The sequence below is a fragment of the Trachemys scripta genome, chromosome 7, assembly GCF_013100865.1.
Source record: "Trachemys scripta elegans isolate TJP31775 chromosome 7, CAS_Tse_1.0, whole genome shotgun sequence".
Classification (NCBI taxonomy): Eukaryota; Metazoa; Chordata; order Testudines; family Emydidae; genus Trachemys; species Trachemys scripta.
The window spans coordinates 39,153,037-39,159,589 of NC_048304.1; the positions used below are offsets into that span (position 1 = coordinate 39,153,037).

At 45.8% G+C, this 6,553-nt stretch overlaps 1 protein-coding gene and 1 long non-coding RNA gene across 4 annotated transcripts in view; one reads left to right on the forward strand and one right to left on the reverse strand.

The window, feature by feature from the left end:
• LOC117880413 overlaps positions 1-6,221 on the forward strand; it is an 84,479-nt gene extending 78,258 nt beyond the window's left edge. The window contains exons 2-3 of the long non-coding RNA XR_004646529.1: positions 5,107-5,150; positions 5,949-6,221. This is a non-coding gene — a long non-coding RNA (uncharacterized LOC117880413). The remainder of the gene's footprint in view (positions 1-5,106; positions 5,151-5,948) is intronic.
• Positions 1-6,553, reverse strand: part of HRH1 (histamine receptor H1) — a 439,225-nt gene that overhangs the window by 287,223 nt on the left and 145,449 nt on the right. The window lies entirely within an intron of this gene.

Sequence of the window (6,553 nt, forward strand, 5' to 3'; positions counted from 1 at the left end):
CATGAAGAGAGCATTGCTGAACAGATGGCAAAATCTACACCCACCCACAAATGAAGGCAGGCTTCTCTGTGCAGGGAATAGAATATCTATGAGATACTCTTGTGTCCAGCACATGGAATCTGGGAAATAAAAGTGTGTAAAGCTAAGGCACAAAGGGTAGGATTAACGAAGGTGCCACTGGCATTCACAGAACCCCTGCTCAGCTGCCTCCTAACCCTGCAGACATCTAAAGTCCATAGGCACTTATGTTTCAGTGGGCTGGGTCCATGGACAACTGAGTGAGTCCTGACACTGCCCAACAGCTGGGCACTTAACTTGTACCTAAGCCCAAGCAAGATTCGCAAAGTAGGCCTTTCCCCACCTATCCTGACTTCAGGGTCTGCTCAGGTAGATGTGCTTAGAGCACACCTAATCCCTCACAAATCATGCCAGTGGTGTCCTTAGAACCAGTGACTAAAGCTAAGAGCACTCACTCAGAATGTAGGAGACCCAGGTTCAAATTCCTCCTGCCTGCTGTGGAGCAGAGATTTGAATTTGGATCTCCCACCTTCCAGGTGAGTTCACCAAATGGTGGGCTATGGGGTATTCTGGAGCAGGCTTGCCAGTTGAAGCTGTTCCACAGTGTGTCAATATTGATTGGGCTATAGAGAGAGTGACTCTAGCCCAGTGATTAGGGTACTCAGCTGGATAGTAGGAGACCCATGGTCTAGTCTCTCTGCTCTAATGACTGTTTATATATACAGAGTGGAAAAGCTTCAACAGGTGCGACGTGCTCCAGAGTACCCCCCAGCCCAGGGGTTAGGGCACTCACCTGAGAGATGGAGATGCATGTGCCTGCTCCACATCAGCCAGAGGAGGAATTTGAAACTGGGTTTCCCACATCCCAGCCCAGGATGTGCACAAACTACTGGGCTAAAGGTTATAAAGGGGGTGGCACCACTTTCTCCCCCAGTTTATCACAACACCATACCATCCTGCAGGGGTTAGGCAGCATCTCCCATTGGCTGGCTTAGGCAGCTCCTTGCTCAGTGTGCTGGCTTTTGTGAATATCATTCTAAGGAGCCTGTCTCTCCCTAGGCATTATATAACAAGTCTGAGTACCTAACTCAGGGTTATGTTGGGGGCAAACCCCTAAAGCCCGTTTGTACTGTACTGGACTGTACAATACTGTAATATTGATTTATTGTGTTTTGTTTTATTTGATTGGAATACATTTTGTTTATAAAGGAATCCATTTTGGATATAAATGGAGTGTTTAGTCACTAGAAGTGGCTAGATAGACAGTTAACGGTTAATGGAACCTTAAGCTGTAACCAAATACCAGACCTAACCGGATTTTCCCAGGGGCTCTAGGGGGTTTCCTCCAAGAACTTCCTGCCCTAGAACTTCTAAATAGAGGGCAGTTACCCCAGACCAGGGCTGCCCGTTCTAGTGGCAGAATGTGCAGGTTGCTTTCACAGGTACTTAGGAAGACTCCGATACTTACCATCATCAGCATTAGCCAGATGCCTGGAAGCTGCCTAAAATTTCATGCCACCCGGAAGAAGCCTGCCACTATACCATCTGAAGAATTGAAGGAGGGAGAAATAAGCCATCGAGGGACGCCTTAGTGCTCCTCTCCAGAGGCTCTGAGAAAGTCAAAGGATTGAGGTCCTAAGCGACCGCTGGAGGGTGATTGTCTACATATTTACTTACCTTGTATTCCCGTGGGTATAATTTGGGTCCTGGATTTAGGCCACCTTAATCCGAGTTGTTGTACCTGTAAGAGAAATTTCTGTTGTTACTGTATGCGTCTTTTCTCCATTCTTTCATTGTACCTCAGTTTCCCCATAATAAAACCCCAGTTGTTAGGTTCACATACATTGATTCCGTCGCTTCATTTCTATAGAGGGGATGGGGTGGGGTGGAGGGGAAAGAGTATACTTATTGTGGATCGATTGGCATCTACCCAGGTGACAGATACTGGAGTTTACAGTAGGAACCAGAGAATCGGTCTTCTGTTAGGGGATTCCTTGCAGCCTTATCTGTTATTATCTATTATTATTTTCCTGACCTAACAGTTATGACTTCCTTTAAGTGGCAGGGCACCAAAAGTTAGATGTTGCAACTGTTACCTCAAGGGGAAGAAGGCAACGCTTTAAAGGAAAAATTCTAGAAATGATAAGGAAAAAGGAAATAAGAAAGGAAAGCCCCTTTTTTCGAAGCTGCAGATTCGTCTCTCTCCTGTGTCTATCACCCTCCCTCCTGTATAGTATAAAATCAAATAAAGAGGAAGCCAGATAATCAAGTACAAACAAGGTGAGTGTATTAAGGGTAAAAGGTACAGGAAACTGGGGAGAATGGGGGAGAAATGCAAGAAAAACACAGTAAAAGAGCAAAACCATGAATCAGTAAAACAGTGAATCAGTGACTGACACTCAGAGCTTGGAGCTCAGACCCATAAACCCTCCCGTGGGATTCTACAAAACAATAAACAATACCCCAACACAGAAACCTTTCTCCTATTGCTCTGATGTAGCAGATGTCATGTACAGGCATGATGCCCAGGACCTACAACTCTTGGACTGATTTAGAGCCCTTGAGGAGGAACACTGGGGAGTCCAGATGACTGATGGTTCTCATCGCTGGCGAGGAGACCCTCTGGGATGATGGGCACCAGGAAATGCAGGATATAGGAATGACGATGACAGGACTCCTCTTCTTCAAACACACTACGGGATAGATGTTGTTCTTTGATCTCAGCTCTGGAGCTCTGCGAAGACCTGACCGCGTACGAGCTGCCGCTGGAATGGACCGCCCCGCGCAGGCGCTGAACAAGTCCTTATAAAGCCTTTTTGGCGGGAAGAGTTCTGAGGTGATGGAATGCTTCTGAGGTGATAGAACACTGAGGGCTGGTCTTGGCGGGAAAAACCGGTTCTGACTGGTTTAAGCTAGAGTCTTTGTAGTAAGCCCTCTTTGTAGTAAAGAAGTCCCCTCTCAAAGATGGAGTTCAAAGTTAGAGTTCATATACTCCATTTTGAATTTCAGTTTAAAGTCTGTGATTCACTTAACAGTATTTTAAAAACATCTTATTAATAGTTAATTGAAACAGTATATTTTATCTAATACAATGCTTAGCATGAAGGAAAAGCCCAGTGGAGGGATCTTGCTTTCGGATTCCTAGAGGCCAATTTTCAGGGGGAACCCTGCATGCAGGCCTGGGACTCACCAGCTCCCCACACAGCCAGTCCTACCCTTGCCCTGGCTCAAAATGGCTTCTCCCCTTTCTTGAACTCCCTGGGAGGGGCATCTCACTCCCTATTGGTTGCTGGGCAGACTCTGATTTTGCCTTGGCTCCCCCTCCCTACCAGGGACAGTGTGCCTCTCCCTGAGCTGCCAGCAGACAAAGCCCCAGGAATCTAAGTAATCTCCTTGGGAGTTACATACACTTGAGTTATTCCTTTCAAGTTAGCCTAGTTTGAGTGAGAGCAGCCACCCTGCTAAATAGCACTGGAGCTGCTATGTCCACACTGGTGACGCTAGGACTTCTGGGGGCATATCCCATAGTTCCCTGTGCTTCAGGAAGCTGAGTGGCTCTCTGAATTCTTTCCCAGTCAATTGTGGGAGAAGTTATCTGTTCTTTCTGGGCACATGGGGGGAATTGTGGGAAAGCATTGGAAGAGCAGGGGCATTTAAGTGATGCTAACCTATGTCCACACCAGAGAATGGTCATGTTAGCAACTGACTGGTTGTGCTAACTCAGGCTGTAGCATACACCTCCTGACAAGCCAGCCAAATTGAGTTACAAGCATCACCAGACTTGCATTAGGGGTTGTTGTATGTGGATAAGGATCAGGGCCAACACTCCTGTTGTAGCTTGTTTTAACTTTGCAGTGAAGACAAACCCTAAGCTATCACTTCTACTGTGCTTAGAGAAATAGGTGCCCAGTGCACAGACTGAGCCAGCTGAGCCTGACTCTGAGGAGTAGCTCAAAGTGTGGGGCAGAAGGCATCTCTTCTCTTCTATTGTGGAGTAGCTGCTCGGCTATCCTTGTCCTAGTTCAAGTATGGAATTGGTACCTGTACCTCATAAGTAAAAGGAAACCACTGATCCTAATTTCAATGTACTCCTGACCCAACAAACCTGATCAGCTGTGGCATGCAAGGAGTCCTTGCAGAGCTGGGTTGTGTGTACTCTGTGTGGGCACCCCAAATCCTGTTCATCCTCATCTGCAATAGTACCATGCCCATAAAAAAAGGGACGGTATTTGAGTTGTGTAGCTTATTACTCAAGTAACAGATATCTCTGTTATAAAAAGTGTGGTACAGGCAACAATCTTACTAAATATTTTCTTCAGTGAAGTCTTTAAACATAATGTGATTATAGGATAAAGAAAAGGTGGGATGCTGTTTCCAAACACAAAATTTATAATGTTTGATTCTGAATTGCAAACACTTCCTCTGCAAATAATAGCAGATGTGGTTGTAGTACTATGGTTTGTTCATAAATATTTACAGTTCTTGAAAGCATGGATGCCGGAAAAATATTTTTGTTTAAAATAAAACAAATCCTTTAATGCCAAATGGTGCTCCCAGTAGTCATCCGCTGAGCTTCATGTAGTCGAAAATCGTCAACCTCAGCAATGTTCCCACCTGAAATACAATTCCGTAAATTTGCCATAGAAATGTTCATGAAAGAGAAGGGGGAAATGTATCATACCGTATGTTTTATGTAGAGAGGACAAAATACTAGTGACTATACGCTAGGCAAAATACTAGTGACTATACACTAGGAACATTGTGCTGACAGAGAGGGATCAAAAGGCTTGGGTGGAATTTTCCATTTAAAGATTCTGTGGGTTGGATTCTAATCTAAAGCAGAGTAGCAGTGGTAAAATCAGTGGTCTTTACTACTGTGCTTAATCCCATTGGTTTTTGAATGGTAATAAGCACTACATAGGCAGTAAGTGTTTGCAGGATTGGGCTCATAGTCCTTGCTGAGTATTTATGGCTTTGCTTGGTTTGGAATGGGGTGGGGGAAAGGGAAAGTTTTGCATTAACCAAGATATTATGACTTGCAAACTGTATGCTGAGGATATGCAGTAGACATGTTCTTTAACATTACAGGTGTGTCTTAAAGCAAAGACTGCTGTGAAAGTGTCTGCAGCTAGGTAAGTGTGCAGTTATGTGCATGCTTGTTGACTTAAAGAATTCAGTGCCTGGTGAAGCTTACAAACTCCACTGTCAGTTGTAAACTCTCTACTCTGAACACCTTACACATTCCATTGGTTTTATTCTATGGCATCCGCTTGCAACCACTCTATGGGATGTGTGTGGAGGCTCACATCAGGGTGCATCAAGGATGAAGGAGACATGGCTGATTGGCAATCTGCAATGCTCTTCTCTATCTGGCATAACTAACCCTATGGGCCATTACTGCTGATGCAATTCAGAGCGACCCTTGTGCTGGGGGCTGAACTGGCCCCAGTATATTCCTTGGGATTGGAGCTATACAGCTACCTTTAGCTGTACACTCATTATTTCCGACCTCTCTGGGTTCTGTGCCAAGAACAGGTCTGCCAAGCTTGAGGCACGCGTACCTTAGAGCTGAGTGGGAGACAACAATTCTATTTTGGGGCAACTTCTGAGGTTTTTGAAGTTTGTTTTTGCTGTTTATTTGAACGAAAACCAAACCTTTCAAACATTTTCACAAAACCATAGTTGTGTCAATGTCTGTTTCCAGACTGGAGAGAGAGAGTGTGACATTCATGGTGGCCTGGGATGTTAAAGACACAGGTTCAAAACCCTGCAACTGTTTTTCATACCAGGTCTCTCTGAATCAGACAAAGCAGGGATTTGAACCTGGGTCGCTCACATTCCATACCAGAGGGACTGGGGTAAATCATGGTAATAACTTGTAACCATAAATGTATGTTTAATATCTTTACCTATTTTATCACCCACAACAGGGGTGGCCAACCTGTGACTCCAGAGCCGCATGCAGGTCTTCAGAAGATAATATGTGGCTCCTGCTAACAGCTGACTCTGAGGAAAAATGGTGGTTCCTCAGCACCCACCAGCAGCCCCATCAGCCCCTCTTCCCTCCCCCAGGGCCTACCACCCACTGGCGGCACCCCCGATCAGCGCCTCCTCCTCCCTCCCCCGTGCCTCCCGCCCATTGCGATCAGCTGGTTTGTGATGCACAGGAGGCTCGGGGTGGGGGGAGAGGGAGAGCGAGAACACAGCTCACTCAGGGAAGGGGGCGGGAAGAGATGGTGGGGACATGGGGAAAAGGGTGGAGTGGGGGGCTGTTAGGTTGGGTTCACTTTCAGATGTTTTGTGACTACAAGAATCCATGTTGGTTCCAAAATGGAGTTTTATGCCCACCTGAGCTATGGATTACTTTTCCTGCTCTTTTATTTCTCCTGGAGTTGTAAACAACTTCCAGTCAGAATGGTTTTTATTTTTCTTTTCCTAAGGGGTTTCCCAGAAGGGGTTTCCTGCCTTTTCCAAGGGGTTTCCCGGGCAAGTGTATAAAAGGCTGCCCCGGACAGGGCCTCAGGGCTGTCCATCT